Source organism: Tupaia chinensis, unplaced genomic scaffold, assembly GCF_000334495.1.
Source record: "Tupaia chinensis unplaced genomic scaffold, TupChi_1.0 Scaffold140534_1, whole genome shotgun sequence".
Taxonomy (NCBI): domain Eukaryota; kingdom Metazoa; phylum Chordata; class Mammalia; order Scandentia; family Tupaiidae; genus Tupaia; species Tupaia belangeri.
This window is the reverse complement of record NW_006200409.1, coordinates 129,388-147,276: the sequence shown is the minus strand read 5'-3', so window position 1 is coordinate 147,276 and position 17,889 is coordinate 129,388. Positions and strand designations below refer to the sequence as shown.

Genomic DNA, 17,889 nt, shown 5'->3' with positions numbered 1-17,889 from the left:
CCTTCCCCAGCCTTGGACACACTGTAGTCCTCTCCCTTGGCAAGCCTCACTCATTCCTCAGGTCTTGATCCGGATAACATTCATCCTGGGACACCTTCTCTGGGCCTGTGAAACGGTGAGGCCTCCTTAACAGACCATCAATCCCCTGTTACCAGCACTGGCCCCTGTGACAGGTTGAACTGTGGCCTCAGAGATGTTCATGCCCTACTCCCCTAATCCCATGAAAATGCTACTTCACATGGAAAATAGAACCTAGCTCACAGATGTGGTTAAATTGAGGGGATGTAATCACAAGAGCTCTTACGAGAGAGAAGCAGGAGGATGAAAGAAGATACTACTGCCTTTGAGGATGGAGGAAGATACCAGGAGCCAAGGGACGCAGGCAACCTCTAGGAGCTGGAAGATGCAAGGAATTAGATTCTGCCCTAGAGTCTCCAGAAGGAACAAAGCCCTGTGGGTTCCTTTTAGAGTCTGGTCTCCAGAAGTATAAGTGGATGGATTTGAAGTCACTACATTTGGTAATTTGTTAGAGCATCAATAAGAAACAACTTCACCCTCTCACAGCCCTGGCTGCACTGTATCATAGGTGTTTGTGTCACTGTTGACTGTAAGCGCCAAGAACAGGCTCTGTGTCTATGTTCTATATCCAGGGACCAGTGCAATGTCCGATAAATATTGCTGGACTAAATTAAAGAATGAAAGCAAAGTGAACCTGTCCACTTACTTCATACATGAAAGCATTCCTTGGCCAGCTTACAAGAAAATCAGATTACCAGCCTGAATTAAGACTGAAGGGAAGTCACTGAAAATCTAGATATCTGGCAGTTCTACCTAGTAACAGTAGAACAGATGGGCTTTATTTTTTCTAATGATAAAGAGCATGGGTGTGTGTGTATGTGTGTGTGTGTATATATATACATGTATATATATATATACATACACACATATATATGTATATATATTATATACATACACTATTTATACACACATACACTTATCTATACACACATTTCTTACATATATATATATATGCATACATATATATACATACTTTCATATACACACACTACAGATACACACATACAATTAAACACATTTACTCATGATATATATATATGTGTGTATATATATACATATATATATACACACATATGCACATGTGAGATAGAGAAGCACTCTTGAGAAGGTCTTGTCACACTGTCACACTGCAATCCCTTTTCCATAGCTCTTCAGGATCCTGAGTGTCTATGCATGACCTGATGTTTTCTCAGGCCAATCTGGGGCTCCGAGCAGCAGTCAGCTATATGGCTTCCAGCCTTGCAGAGGCTTACACTTCTGTTGTACTATAGCAGCTGGGCCCAGAAGAAATTCTTTAAAAGGATCTCTTTCTGCTTTTCTAGCTTACATGACACAGTAACAATACTGGGAATCAAACAATTCTCCAGAATGGTCTAAAGGGAACCAAGCCCTAAAGCTTAGTTGCAAGGACTAGTTGTTCTAAAATGTAGACCCCGGCAACTTGCCTACCCTCTGGAGCCCTTGGTGGCTTCAGCCTTCCTGTGGATTCTCTTAGGGTCAGACCAGCCCAAGCTCCTCACCTGCATGGGCAAGCACTCTTCAGTGTCATTCTGGGAGAAACAGGCACTTTGTTGGAAGTCTGCACTCATTTGCTCACCCTTCCTCTTACCTTCTTGTCTCCCTGGCATTGCTGGTCAGACCCACCCATCATGCTGAGCAGATTTATAAACGAAGGAGAGAAAGATAGGAGGGAACTGGGCTCACCAGGGTGTAGGAAGCTCTTTCAGGTGGTTCTGTGTGTGCTCAAAGGGGTGGGCCACAGGAACTTTCCGAGCAGACAAAGAAGCATCCGGAGAAATGACCACTATGGGCATCACCAGAGGACACACCCACTGAAAGATGACATGTTAACGAGTAGGGGATTCCCACCTTCCGAACCAGTGGAGCCTCAGCCCCATGCCCTGCTAGGACCAGCCTGGCTCACGAAGGACCAGGAGTCATGCCACCAAAGTCACTCTGCCCTTGTCCAAGGCAGCAGTGCTGCTGAGTCTGGATGATTGAGCTGAACTGGAGCAAAACTGGAGATGGCATAGGGATGGGGAGCTGAATTAGACAGAATGGCGAGGGAGAGAGGACGGCAAAATTAGGACTCTTGCCTGAGACAGAGTAAGGAGGGACCAAGACCCAGCTTTGCAAACGTGAGCTCAGGCAGTATGTGAACGACCATTAACCGCAGCTTACATGACACAGTAACAATACTGGGAATCAAACAATTCTCCAGAATGGTCTAAAGGGAACCAAGCCCTAAAGCTTAGTGCAAGGACTAGTTCTTCTAAAATGTAGACCCCAGCAACTTGCCTACCCTCTGGAGCCCTTGGTGGCTTCAGCCTTCCTGTGGATTCTCTTAGGGTCAGACCAGCCCAAGCTCCTCACCTGCATGGGCAAGCACTCTTCAGTGTCATTCTGGGAGAAACAGGCACTTTGTTGGAAGTCTGCACTCATTTGCTCACCCTTCCTCTTACCTTCTTGTCTCCCTGGCATTGCTGGTCAGACCCACCCATCATGCTGAGCAGATTTATAAACGAAGGAGAGAAAGATAGGAGGGAACTGGGCTCACCAGGGTGTAGGAAGCTCTTTCAGGTGGTTCTGTGTGTGCTCAAAGGGGTGGGCCACAGGAACTTTCCGAGCAGACAAAGAAGCATCCGGAGAAATGACCACTATGGGCATCACCAGAGGACACACCCACTGAAAGATGACATGTTAACGAGTAGGGGATTCCCACCTTCCGAACCAGTGGAGCCTCAGCCCCATGCCCTGCTAGGACCAGCCTGGCTCACGAAGGACCAGGAGTCATGCCACCAAAGTCACTCTGCCCTTGTCCAAGGCAGCAGTGCTGCTGAGTCTGGATGATTGAGCTGAACTGGAGCAAAACTGGAGATGGCATAGGGATGGGGAGCTGAATTAGACAGAATGGCGAGGGAGAGAGGACGGCAAAATTAGGACTCTTGCCTGAGACAGAGTAAGGAGGGACCAAGACCCAGCTTTGCAAACGTGAGCTCAGGCAGTATGTGAACGACCATTAACCGCCACTAAGTCAAAAATCATCTATCTATCCAGGGTCCACCTAGGTGGCCCTACGGAAGAATTTAAAAGAGAAAATAAAACCTGGTTTCTGAACCGAAAGGCCTTAGGCTGTGTTTCTGTTTTGTTTTGAGCAGTTATTGGTGAGTTTCCTGTGGGCAGCAGGAACTCGTAGGCTATAAAGGAGGGAGTTCAAGGAAGTCACACCAGAGAAAACAAAGGATAAATGCAAGAAGACAACGAGGGCAGCCTTGAACCCAGCTACAGTGAAAAGGAAAAGTGAAAGTCATTGGGGTCTCAAGCTGCATTTTCCCTGACCTTCTGAACCCAAAGCTGTCCCTTTGCTGCTACTTCTGAGCTAACAAAAGGGCACGAAAACGGTGTCTCTTCACTTCCACATCCTCTGCTATTCCCAAAGCTGCCTGATTCCTGGAAAACAGCCTCTGTGCATATTTTACACAATCAAATATGTACCAAGCCAAAGGGTGGGGAGCCTGTGCCTGGCTGTGGGGAACAAAGGTGACCCACAATGTGGTCCTTGGCTCTGCCAGGGACCTGATGAACATATAGGGTGAAAACAGAAGTAATTCAAGGCTGCCTCCAAGAACCGGAAATACCCCGAGGAAAGGGAGGCTCCCTCTGGGGTTATCAGGGAGAGGAATTTATAAGCTGGCCAGTGAGGAATGCATGGGGCTCACCAGGAAAAGGCAGAAGTATTTTGGGAGAAAGGGAATGAGATACTCAAAAGACTCAAAGACTGAGAGCACAGGGCTTTTGTATCAGGGGCACGGGAGCCTGGGAGCGACTGGGACTGGGTCTATGGGGCAGAATGTGGTCTCCGAGGCCAATACTGCGGAGCTGATGGAGAAGCAGAACATGGGGCCTTACTTGCTTCGCTCAGGAGTTAGTGGCTGACCCTATAGGAACTCTAGGCAAAGCAGTGAACAGAGCCATGAAAGGCTGTTCTTCCAGTAGGCTAGAGATGGACTAGGTGTGACAATAGTGGAGAGGACAGATGGAAGGGGACCAAGGTGGTGGGGGGTTTACAGGAAGGCCAGTAAGATGATCACAGTAGTGCAGATGAGAATGATGGTGCCATAGCTTAATCATGGCACTCGGTGCCACATGATCTGCTGTACCCCCGACATCTCCAGTTCTTATAACCACCCTGAAAAAGCACAAACATGAAAACAGGTGACTGAGGCTAAAGTACAACCTAACTCAGCCACATCCCAGTGAGCAGTGGCACTGGAGTTCAAACCCAGGTATGCTCAAGTTTAAAGGACTGTCTTCCATCCAGAGGCTGTAGTCATTCCCAAGAAATCAGAGAGGGTATTCAAGTCATTGCTTCCCATTCCACCCCACCCCACAGGGCAAGGAGAGTGGTAGGGTGGGGGGAGGAGAGGCTTGGACTGGAGCCATGAGACAGGTAGAGCCAAAAGGAGCTGGTACGGAGAGAATATAGGTGGAGATCTCCTGTGGCTGAGAGATACAGAGCAGCACCAAATGTCCAGGCCTGGGGATGCCATGGTGAAGCAAGTAGCCATGGTCCCTGCCATCGAGGAACTGATGGGCCAGGCAGATGAGTGGGGGAGAGCAGTCCTTGGGATGCTCTCTGCCGAGGACAATTTGATGTCTTTCTCTTCCTCTAGAATGGCTGTGCTAGGTGAAGGAAAAGTACCAGGGTTGAAGAAATGCAGGCCCAGGAACCAGAGCTAGTCAAAAAGCTCGGAATGTCATTTCCTGTCCTCTTGGACTCTCATCATTCTTCAAGACCTACCAGGTCCGCTCTCTGGGAAGCTGCCATGGCCAGCGGCACCCAGCTCTCTTGCCAGCTTCTGCCTGCCTGGGTTTCACTGTCAAAGCCAGTGGTTTCACGGTCGTCTCATTGCGTGTCAGGTCTATGGACAAGGCTGAGCGTAACTGTTTTCTGGCCAAGCATCAGAGTACCCAAGAGTGCTAGGCACTCCCTGCGGCTGTCACTGATTCTCCTTGGACACACCCTTGCAGGGTCCAGCTACAGGCTCTTGGAAATAACAGTCAACAAAGGCAAAGCCCCAATTTGCAACAACCCCAGTGACAATTTTTAACCCTCAGGGCTCAGAGGGCCAGGCAATCTGAGGAATGGGGCCATTCCGCCAAGGCTCTGGAACGTGGTCATCATATTTCCTTTCTCCCCCAACACCCCCCACACTTTCATTTTGGTCTCTTCCATCCTCCTGTGTAGAGAGGGAAAAATAAGCGTGTTGTTCATTCTGGAAACTGTAGGCCCTTGTGCAGGCTTCCATCCTGGCTCTGTTAAAGTTCAGAGTTGTCTGCTCAGAGTCTGCAAAGCCATCAATAAGATTCTTGTCTAGGATGCCGGAGGCCCACGCAGAGCTGGATGGTTCAACTGCTCAATTCACTGCCCTCGGCCATGGCCAGGCTCTGGGTCCAGATGACCTCCTCCTCCAGTTTTCCTCATCTTGAGGCAGTCTTGCTTTTTGGTCACTAGGCTCCCAACCTTCGATGTCTTCCTGACAAGCTGAAAAAGTTGCTCTTCATGGTTCTCCTGCTGTTTTATGCACACATTTTTATTTATTCAGCTGCATGTGCTAAAGACCAGGATTGAGCCTGATTGTCCTGCCAAACATCAAACTGAGTAGACCTGTTCGTCATAAATAAATATATGGGTCTCCACTCCCTTGACAGTTTCCAAGGTCATGACATTGGGCATTTTATCCTCATTATCCGGCTGCTGGGGAACATCCAAAGTTATGATCTGATGAGAGTTCCTGAGAGAAGGAATGGCGTCAACTAGACATCATGGAAGAGTGGACCATGTCAGAGCGACTTTCCTGATCAGAGAGGCTCCTCAGATCGCGGGGGGAGCTTTCACAAGACCAGCTCCTTCACACCACCGAGGAGGTGACTTTAAACCAAATGCTCCCTTTCTGCAAAAGTGCCAAATGCACAGTCAGCCTTCAACCACAAATCTGCTGTCTATCTGACATGTTAGAAGTGGAGTATTTTTTCTTTCTTCTTTTAGTGGTGGTAAAACATACATTAAAGTGTACCATTTTGTCTTTTTTTTTTTTTTAAAGAGTGATTTTTTTTTCTTATAGGGTGCATATGCTTGCTGAAGAGACAGAGAGACAGAAAGCAAGAAATCATCCCTCAGAGGGGATAGCCGTGCTGTAACCCTTTCTCCTCCATTCTCCTCTTGGGATTTTGGACACAAATGCACACGTGCCTGGCATGAGTTTAAGCCACCGAGTCCAAAACTTGAACCGTGGTCAACTACGTGGGAATCCAACAACATAACCATTATGCCATCTGTTGGTTCCCCATTTTGACTTTTTAAAAGTTTAAAAAGTTTACAATTAAGCGCAATTAAGCATATTCACAATGTTGTACAACTATTACCAATATCTAGTTCCGGAACATTTTTTATTACCTTCAATGGATACTCATTAGATAGATAGTTCCCATTCCTCCTACCCATGACCCCTAACAACCATTCTGCTTATTCTGGATATTCCATATAAAGGGGATCACGCAATATGTAGCCTTTGTGACTGTCTTCTTTTGACTTAAGCATTATGTTTACAAGGGTCATTCATGTTGTAGCATGTGTTTGTACTTCTAATGTCTGAATAAAATTCCATGTGTGCTCACCAGAGAGAGAGAAAAAAAATCACCCCAGGGGACATGGCCATGCCACAGTTCCTTGTCCTCCAGCCCCCACTCAGGATTTTGAGTGTACACACACATAAACACACACACGTGCTCAGCATGCTTCTTAAGCCGCCAGGTCCAGGACTCGAGCTGTGAAGATGGCCATGTAGGACCCAGTGCCTTAACCTTTATGCCATGTCATCTGCTGGCCCAGGAGTGGATTTTTAGTTTATTGAGATACAATTTATATACAGTAAATCTGCTTTTATATATAGTTCTGTGTTTGTGCATTTTAAAAATCTGCTCTGGGGTTTGTGTACTCACTAGAAAAAGAGAAAGTGAGGAAGCACTACCACCTGTCCCCTGGGGTGGGGAGGAACGGCCATGCTGCAATCCCTTCTCTTCCATTCTCCCCTTGGGAATTTGGGTATATGCACACACATGCCGGGCATGTTTTTCAAGTCACTGGGTCCAGGACTCAAACCACATAGTTGGCCATGTTGAATCCAGCTACCTTAACCACCAAACCACTGGCTGACCCAGTAGTTTTGTGTGTTTTGACAAACACTCAGCTGTGGGAACCACCATAATCAAGATACAGAACGTTGCTATCACCCAAAAGTTTCTTTGTGCTCTTTCACGGGCAACCTCTTCCCCATTCTCAGAGCATGGCAACCCGCATAGCTTCTGGAGTCAGGCTCCTTTTCCATGACCAAAGGTATGTGAGCACCATCCAGGCAGCATGTATGAGGAGCTTGTTCCTTTTACTGGCTTGGTGGCATTCCATGGGATGGCTGGAGGCAGCACTGTGATAGCTCCTCTGCTGGGCACTCCTGCATACACAGCAGGTTTCTGTGGCCCAGTACCAGTTTCTCATGTTCTCGAAGGACTGTACTACTGACTTTAAAGGACATGTCTTTTAAAGTTCTAAGCCTATCTAATACATGGCCACTCAGAGACATGCATCTAAAAGGTAAAGCAGTTATTTGCAGCCCTGTCTGCTCCCTGGAATCACCCACAGAGCTAAAGATCATTCTTATACCCGGATCCTCCCACAAGGAGTCTGCTGTGGGTGCTCTGTGTATGCTGAGGCATTAGAAGCTTCAAAAGCTTCTCAGTTAATTATAATACACACCCAGGGTTAAGAACCACTGAGCTACATAAAGGTGTGTAGTCGTTTTACTTTATAAAACTATTAGTAAGTTTCCTTTAAAAACAAGCTTCCATAATGCTTCTATATAACTCATTTCTCTCTCTCTCTTTTTTTTTTTTTTTTGAGAGCTTTTTGCCATAGGGCATGTGCGCTCCTCAGACAGACAGAGAGACAGACAGAAAGCGAGAAATCACCCCCCAGGGGGTATGACCACGCCACAATCCCTTCTCCTCCATTCTCCTCCCAGGATCTTGGGCACACACGCACACGCGCCCAGCGTGAGTTTTAAGCCACCGAGTCCAGGACTCAAACCGCAGTTGACTACATGGGAGTCCAGCGACATAGCCATTACACTAACTGCTGGTCCCTATGTAGCTCATTTCTGACTTACATGAGGTTCAAGTGGGTTACAGGATGTCAGATATAATTGAAAAATTGAAAAATGTTTCTCTCTGGAGAGAGAGTCCTACACGCTCATTAGAGTGTGGAGGGCAATGACCGTATGTCCATATGTTTCCACGCCACTGAGCTCAGTTCTTCCTCCTGCTTAAACGAGTGGAAACTCTTATCATGGACAACCAGCACCCACATGATTCACAGACTACCCCTTGGGCAGACCACAGTGATTTCTACCTGTGTGAACTCCAGGAGACTTAGCCAGGATACAAGTAACTTTCTCCAGTATCAATACTTCAGGAGTTTTTCTTTACTTCCATCTCCACGAAATGGCGAGGGGGAGGGTTTTGCCTTGTTCACTAGCACTGTGAACGTTCAGCTCCCTACTGAGCCTGACATTCAAGAATCACCCTGTCATCATTTTTGCAAGCTCTGCTTTTTCTCAGTATCTTTGAGTCTCATCACTTGAAACACTTTCCCTAAGAACGAGCAGCCCTCCCACATACCAGTTTTAAGCCGCCAGGTCCAGGATGCGAACCACAGTCGACTACGTGGGAGTCCAGTGATATAGCCATTATTCTACCTGCTGCTCATTTCTCTCTCTCTCTTTTTTTTTTTTTTTGAGAGCTTTTTGCCATAGGGCATGTGCGCTCCTCAGACAGACAGAGAGACAGACAGAAAGCGAGAAATCACCCCCCAGGGGGTATGACCACGCCACAATCCCTTCTCCTCCATTCTCCTCCCAGGATCTTGGGCACACACGCACACGCGCCCAGCGTGAGTTTTAAGCCACCGAGTCCAGGACTCAAACCGCAGTTGACTACATGGGAGTCCAGCGACATAGACATTACACTAACTGCTGGTCCCTATGTAGCTCATTTCTGACTTACATGAGGTTCAAGTGGGTTACAGGATGTCAGATATAATTGAAAAATTGAAAAATGTTTCTCTCTGGAGAGAGAGTCCTACACGCTCATTAGAGTGTGGAGGGCAATGACCGTATGTCCATATGTTTCCACGCCACTGAGCTCAGTTCTTCCTCCTGCTTAAACGAGTGGAAACTCTTATCATGGACAACCAGCACCCACATGATTCACAGACTACCCCTTGGGCAGACCACAGTGATTTCTACCTGTGTGAACTCCAGGAGACTTAGCCAGGATACAAGTAACTTTCTCCAGTATCAATACTTCAGGAGTTTTTCTTTACTTCCATCTCCACGAAATGGCGAGGGGGAGGGTTTTGCCTTGTTCACTAGCACTGTGAACGTTCAGCTCCCTACTGAGCCTGACATTCAAGAATCACCCTGTCATCATTTTTGCAAGCTCTGCTTTTTCTCAGTATCTTTGAGTCTCATCACTTGAAACACTTTCCCTAAGAACGAGCAGCCCTCTGCATTCCCAGATTAGCTGTGCGAGCCACAGAGCTGGGACAGATACTGTGCTATGGCTGCACTACGGGGAAAACAACTTGAGCTGCTCACTGCTGACCTCTCACATGGAACAAACCTCCCCGAGAGCAGAATTCCAAGCCCTGCTAAGAAGCCAGCTGGAACCAGAGCTCCTCAGTTGGGCCCTTTGGAAATTCACACTGTAACAGCTGAAGACGTCAAACCAAGCACAGCCAGGCAGAAAAGACTCCAGGCCTGCCAAGGGCCACCTCTACACGCTGCTTTGGGCTGCTCAGAAAAACTACCTCCCCGACAGCCTGAAAGCACATAGGCTGTTGATTGCTAATTCACCCATCGTAATGGTTTTCTCCATGAAAGCGAGATTTTCTGTCTCCAGGGAAACTGATATCTCTGTGTGAGTAGGGACCACATCTTCTGATTTGGTTTTCCTCCCCTGTGCTCACCACTGCTTTGCTCAGAGTCAGTGCTTGGCAAAACAACACCTGCTGAATGTAAGGCTTCCAGACAGACAGACAGACAGACACACACACACACACACACACACACACACACACACACACACACTCTCCTAATGAATGTTCCCCTACTAAGAGGGTCTGGCTGGTCAGTCCAGTAGGCCTAGGCAAAGGGCTTACCAGTCCCTGGCCACAATTCCAGTCTTCGCTTGGGTCAGTTAACACCTCTGGAATGGTTCCCCAGAGTGGCCCCTGGTACCTGAAGGAACTGGGGCAACACAAGGCATCTCATTTCTGGTTGGTTGTGGGTAGGAGAACATTCTCAAGGAAACAGATGGGGAAGGAACAGAGAAGCTTGCTCCCCCAGGGACTGGAAACCCACGGAACCCAAGTCTGGGAGCTCACCCCCCAGGATGCTGCAGCAGTTCAGTGGGCACATGAGGGCCGGTGAGATATACTCCAGGTTCCAGTGGCCACCAAGGTCCAGGCCAGACAAAGGGGCTTTGGGGCCCAGGAGGCCTTTGTTCTCCCGCCTAGTCTGGACATTCCTTAAATGCACTCTGCCATAAGAGTGGCTTCATTCAGACTCAGCGGGGGCCGGTTATGCGGGTGGGAGGCCCAGCACTGTAAGGAGCTGCGTGTCTCCCTGCGTGGCAAGTTCCACAACTGGCACAAACCACTTTACTCGCAGAACCAGAGGCAGGTGGGTACCTGGGAAAGTCCACATTGAACAGAAATGAGGCTAGAACATGATAACCGTGGCTCCTCCTCCGTGCGTGGGTTACAGGACATTTCTCAGTCTTTACATTTCCCATTCCTGAACATAGAAGAGCCCTGCGTTGTCACAGAGAGAAAAGAAACTACTGCAGAGCTATTATGCTTCCTGGACTATGGATGTCGGTTTGTACGTCTATGTTTAATATTTCTATTCAAGAGAAAGGACACACACTAAGGAGTCTGGAAAGAAAAAAAAAATCACTACGCTATCCAGATTTACTGTTTCTTTCTAGTATTTGGCGAAAGAATAAAACTCAATGGACTGGTATAAGTAGGGTCTCTTTATCCTCTTTAGGCCCCTGCCTCCAAGGAGGTTGAAATCAGACCCAGCGAGCCCAAGCGACCACCACCCTAACCTCAGAGTCAGCAAGCCACCAGCCCCGGACTGATTAGGTGCCCACTGGACCACCAGGCAACAGGCCTTCCTGGGGGCTTCTCTGGTGCCCTGCAGTCAAACTCCTCTCCTCCTGGGTTCCTGGTCCCAAGAGGAGCAGCCATGTCCATGTCCTTTGCAGCTTCACCAAGCTCCAGATTCCAACTGCCTGCATCTTTGTTTCAAATCCTGGTTCATTCTTGGTTTTACCACATACTAGTATGTAGACTTAGGAAGCTTAATTAATCCCTGTGCCACAGTTTCTACATTTGTGAAATGGGATTAATAATAGTACCTACCTCGGGACCAGCAGTTAGCGTAAGGCTATGTTGCTGGACTCTCATGTAGTCGACCACGGTTCAAGTCCTGGACGGGGTGGCTTAAACTCATGCCAGGTATGTGTGCGTGCGTGCCCAAGATCCCAAGAGGAGAACGGAGGAGAAGGGATTGCGTCGTGGCCATCCTCCCTGGAGGTGATTTCTCACTTTCTGTCTCTCTGTCTCTCTCTGTCTTTCTGGCGAGCGCACACGCCCTATAGCAAAAACCTCTCCAAAAAATAAAAAATAATAGTACCTACCTCATAGGATCAATGTGAAGATCACAAAATAACCTCAGAAAGTATGTATACTAAATTAAATGTTAGCTGCAAAAGAAAGCATAAATCCCTTCTGTAAAACAGATAAATAAAATGCCCCGTGTGCTTTATTTTATTTAAGAGAGACTTTTGCTATAGGGTGTGTGTGCTCACTGAGAGACAGAGAGAGACAGAGAGATGGAAAGTGAAAAATTACCCCCTCCGGGCAGATGGCCATGCTGCAATCCCTTCTCTTCGATCCTCCTCTTGTGATTTTAGGCATGTGCACACATGTGCCTGGTGTGAATTTTAAGCCACTAGGTCCAGTACTTGAACATGCTAGACTGCATGGGAGTCCAGCAATGCAATCATTACGCCATTTGCTGGTCCCCCCATATGCTTTAAATACACATGCACATCATAATTTTAGTAGGACGGCCTCGAGAGAGCAATTGAGATGGCCCTGTTTGATTTTGCAGGACTACTAAATCATGTCCTGGAAGATGACAAGAGGAGTGATGAGGTAGAATTTAGGTTAATCCCTGCAGGGCAATGACCTTCATGAAAACATGCAGAGATGAAATTGAACAAGTGAAGGTTTTCAGAATTGAGAATCAGTGCTGGGCTGCAGTTTGAGAGATGGCCTCTGGGCCATTTTGCTGCTTCTCCACCCTCTGCCTTTCTGCCTCCATTCTTCCCACCCATCACAGGGAATGTTCCTTTGAGCAAAGAGTCCAACACCATTCACAATCTTAACCCCGAAGGATCATCTATGTGTTGTTTTTCTTCCTTCTCCAATATCCATTCACCCTTACTTGCAGCCAGTTTTCCTTTAAGGAACTCCCTTTCCCTATGTCAGCATTTGTGGTTCAACCATTCCTGATTCTACAAAGCAGTCACATGACCTTGGACCCACCCAATCAGAGCGTTTCATTCCCAGCCCCACTGATTGGCTTCAGGATGAACCAGGAACCACAGCCTTGGGACTCTTCCTGGAACTACCTTCCTCCTTTGGGTTGCTGAGCTACTAGAATGCCAGCCTGAGGCTGTTGTGGCCATGGTAGGGAACAGACAACCTGAGAAGGAAAACAGAGCCTGGAGAGTCCTGACAGCATCATCTTAGCGCTTGGAAAACAGAGCCTGGAAAGTCCTGACAGCATCATCTTAGCGCTTGAATTCAGTTGTGACTCAAACTAGCCATTTTCCTACACACCGCAGAGTGACCCTACACAACTCAGGGTGGTCAAGGCATTCTAGTTTTTGTTTAAGCCACATTGAGTTGGGTTTCCCTTGCTTGCAAACTCAGAAGACTACTGAGCACATTTTTGACCCTGGAATCTAAGCCAGGCAGTCTACATATACAATTCCAGTCACCCTGTGAGGTAGGTATTATCATCCCCAAATTTGAAGCCAAAGGAGGCTATGCGGTTCTGTGATTCTAGGCCCATGCAGTAAATATCAGAGCTCAGAATCAACAGGTCCTTCTGTCCCCAAGCCTAGGGTTTCTTCCATGAATGTGAGGCTACCTTACATTGAAAAAGATTTGCTTATTAAAACAGACTGTTAGGCTAGACAGTGGCACAGCAGTAACGCAAGCCTCTGCAATGTGGACTCACGTGAGAAAGTCCTGAGGCCTCACTGGGCATACTGAGCTGGCCGAGCTTGGGGATGGATCAAAGCATGAAGACCCTGTTGGGGATGCTTGTCTCTCTTCTCTTTTTCTGTATCTCTCTCATGGAAGAAGTAAATAAACAAACTTAAAAATAAATAAAACAGATGGAGCCAGCAGGTGGTATGGAAGTTAATGTGGCTGGATCCTACTTGGCTAACTCTGCAGTTGAGTTCTGGACCAAACACCTTGAACATCACAGCAGGTGTGTGTGCCTAAGTGCCCAAAATCTCGAGAGGAGAATGGATTATGGTGTGACCATGTCCCCTGGGGGTGATTTTCACTTTCTCTCTCTGTCTTCCTCCCTCTCTCCCTGTCTCTATCTCTCTCCAATGAGCACATGCACTCTATAGCAAAAGCTAAATAAAATAATAATAATAAAAACAGACTGTTAATAATTTTTTTTTAATTCACTAGAAAGCAAAGTGTGTGAGGGGCCGGCAGGTGGCATGGTGGTTTAAGGCGTTGTACTCCCACATGGCCAACAGAGGTTTGTGTCCCAGACCTGGCGGCTTCCTTTCTCACTTTCTCTCCCTCTCTCCCTCCTCATTCCGGTCAACTTAAAATAAATAAGTAAGTAAATAAATGAATAAATAATTCTTAAAAAAAAAAAAAGAAGAAGAAAAGAAAACAAAGTGTGAGGAAAGTTCCAGAAAAAAAACACCTCAGAAAAGCCTGGGATATCACCATGGCCTTGGATGCAGGCTAGAGGAAAGTGGGCAGAGAACAATGAAGACAAACTTCCACCAGGCTTAGGGATAAGGAGTGGAGAGACTAAGGGGAAATTCCAAAGGCCCAGCAGGGAGAAGCGGAGCGAAGCAGTGCCATCTCTGGAAATGGAAGGATGTGAAAGAAGAGCTTCAGTTATTGCAGTGCTGACGAATGCCAAGATAGTCTAGCCTTTGGGGGCAGTCAGACGGTAGAGACAAGCATGGAAGCTGCAACTCTAGGCCAGCCCGGACAGTAGACGGCTGTGGGTGGAGCGCTGTCCCTAAGCCTCCTGACTCCCCAGTGCTAGGGGCCAGAATCTGGAGGCCAAACAGCTGAGGAAAGGGGTGGGATGTGACTGCTAATACAGGACAGCACAAGAAAAGGGTCTTCCCAATTATTCTTAGTTTTAGGAAGAATAAGGGAGCAAAATTCCCCACACAGTGGAGCAATTTTAACAATGCAGCGGCTCTGAAAGGCTGTCTAGCTTAGACTAAGCCTGCTTCCACTGATACCTCTAGCTAACAGACAGGAACTGAGAATCAGCTCATCATCCCTTAAGGAGAACCCCACTGACTTCCTTTAGCAGCCTGGAAGGAGTTAGGAATCGATAGTGAATGGGAATGAATGGTTCTGATCTACTTCTTTTCTCTTCCTTAGGTATGGGAGGACCTATTCCCTCTGGGTCAGATTTGACCGAACCCACCCGCTAGCCAAAGGGGTGGGGATGTAGCCAAGGTCTGGCTATTCTTTAGCTCTCAGAGGTGGGTTCAAGCTAGGGAGAGTTTTCCCTGAGATTTACTATATGGCGTATGGGGGAAAGAGGTCCTTTCTCTGGCTAGTAAACCATGTGAGACACACTAGAGCTGCAGAAGACTTCTCCTTTCCGATCTGAGGATGAAGCCAGTGCTAGAGGGGAGCAAAGCTGACAACTAGAGAAAAAGACCAAGCCTTGACCACACAGCTAAGGCTCCTGGGCCCAACCATGCCTACAGCTAACTTTATACTCACCGACTACACAAACTAATAAATTCCCTTTATTACCTAAGGGGAATTTTAGTCACTAATGACAAAAAAAAAGTCCTTTTTAATACAGAAGCAAAGGGGGCTGGGTGGCACGGTAGTGGGGCATGATGTTCTGATAGTCCAACCCACAGGGGAAGGTTGTTGGTTCACATCTGGAGACCTCCCTGAGTACACTGGGCACTCATGTTCCTGTGATCTGGGCAGGCCGAGGCTGGGGGTAGATTGTGGTGTCAAGGTTCTATTGGGGGTATCATATCTCTGTCTCTGGCTCTCATTTATAGAATAAATAAAAATACACGTATAGTAGTGAAGGTTAAACAAATGGTGGCTCCACATAAATCACCCTCTTTAGAAGGCACACCCTAATTTTTCAACGCTATAAAATGGCATAGTAGTAAACTTTATTTCCTGTTCCCTTTGAAAAGGGAACCTTTTCAACTACAGGACCAGGTCATTATCTTGAGTGAACCACATAGTGCCAAAACACTGCTGACAACGGCCAACACACACTGAGGCTAGAGGCGTGATTGGTGCAGTTGAAACCACAACACAAAGAAGCAGGCCCAAGGATAAGGCTCCTGACTCCCCACCAGAGGCCCATCTCCTTTTTCTTTTTTCAGACTGACGCTCATGTCCTCTGCTAATCTCCAGGGTCTTCATTACAGGGCCAACAGAAGTGCTTTGCCAACTGTGGGCAGAGACCCATAGGGGTCAGGCAGTCAACCTAGTGAGTTAGCCCTGGCAGCTTAGCAAAAAGATCATTTTGCTATGAACCTAAAAACTACCCTAAAGAATAAAGTCTAGGGCCAGCAGGTGGTATGATGGTTAAGGTGCTGGATTCCCACATGGCTGACTGTGGTTCAAGTCCTGGACCTGGTAGCTTGAGAATCAAAACAAATAAATAGTAGATAAATAAGTAAATGCTTAAAAAAAAAAAGAGAAAGAAGTCCATAAAAAAATAAGTGTAACAGGAAACATCAGAATATCTAGTCTCTACTAAAAGACAATACTCTTTCATAAAACTTGGGTTTTGGATATAGGTGTGTGGGTGTGTGTGTGTCCTGAAACACAACATAAACACATTTTATTGTTTTTTATTTGGTGCACGCTCTTGTGAGAGAGAGCCAGAAAGAGGAAGAGTGCTTGCTACCTGAGCATGGTCACACCACACTCCCTTCCCTATCTCTCCATTCTGTCTGGATTTGGGGCATGCACACATACCTACTCGGGATTCAAACCACACAGTTGGCTACGTGGGATCTGGTTCCCTTAACCACTAGGCTAATGGACCAGACCTTACCTGTTAAGTTTTTTTTTTTTTTTTTTTTGGGAGAGATTTTCACTGTAGGGCGTGTGCGCTCGCCAGGCAGACAGAGAGAGACATAGAGACAGAAAGCGAGAAATCACCCCCCCAGGGGGGATGGTCATGCCACAATCCCTTCTCCTCCATTCTCCTCTCGGGATCTTGGGCACGCACGCACATGCGCCCGGCGTGAGTTTTAAGCCACCGGGTCCGGGACACGAACCGCGGTCGACTACGTGGGAGTCCAGCGACATAGCCATTACGCTAACTCCTGGTTCCCCCTGTTAAGTTTTGAAACATTTAAATGTATAGTTTTTGCATTATATTTTTATAGGACAGCACTGGACAGAACTTCTAGACTCAGAGCATTTTAAAAACATGGAAAATAGTCATCTCTCTGTTTAAATCAAAACAAAACAATGTTCAGAGAGAGAAAGGACTTCCCCAAAGTCACGTGGTCAGTGTGCAGAAAACCCAAATATCCTGTGCCCACTCGGGGCGTTCTAAGTCTGACTCCAAGGAGTTTTGTATCCTTCAAGGGAAAGATTTTTTGTCATTCTGTAATGAGAGTTCCCAGAGAGCAGTGAGGAGGGCTTGGAAAGGGGCTTTTCAATGTGTCGGTCGTGATTTTTCAAGGTGAGAAGAGGGCTAAAAAAGAAAGTTCTCTCTGAAGGAAAACAGCCGTGACCTGGATGAAAAAGATTTGGTTACTCTGAGCAGTCTGTGCCTTGTTTACATGAACAAGAGCCAGTAATTCATCACAGAAATATTCTAAATTAAACCCTTGAAGCCCTATTATATAAACAACTTAAAGGTATCACAGGGTTTTGAGTTGGATCATTGTTTTTGTTTAATGTTTCAGCCAAAATTTGTCAAAAGAAACTGCTGATGTACAATTTCAGATGCTTCCAGTGCATTTCATTGTTTGAGAACATTTTAAGTCTGCATCTGGCTCTTTATTCCAACCTCTCTTTCTCTCCCTGCCCTCTCTGGCAGATCTCAATGGGACCCCTTAGCTCCCTGTCTTGTCCCGTGTTCCAATTCTTCTTCATTGTGGGTTCCGACTTGAAGCACCCTAAAATTTGTAGTCACATTTTCTCTGTTTTAAACATGTTCTCGGGACCAGTAGTTAGCGTAATGGCTATGTCACTGGACTCCCACGTAGTCAACCGCTGTTCGCGTCCCGGACCCGGTGGCTTAAACTCACGCTGGGCGCGTGTGCATGCATGCCTAGGATCCCAAGAGGAGAATGGAGGAAAAGGGATTGCAGCATGGCCATCTCCTCTGG

At 47.0% G+C, this 17,889-nt stretch overlaps 1 protein-coding gene across 3 annotated transcripts in view; it reads right to left on the bottom strand.

The window, feature by feature from the left end:
- The window catches only part of AFAP1L2 (actin filament associated protein 1 like 2), a 122,212-nt gene that overhangs the window by 45,277 nt on the left and 59,046 nt on the right, over window positions 1-17,889 (bottom strand). The window lies entirely within an intron of this gene.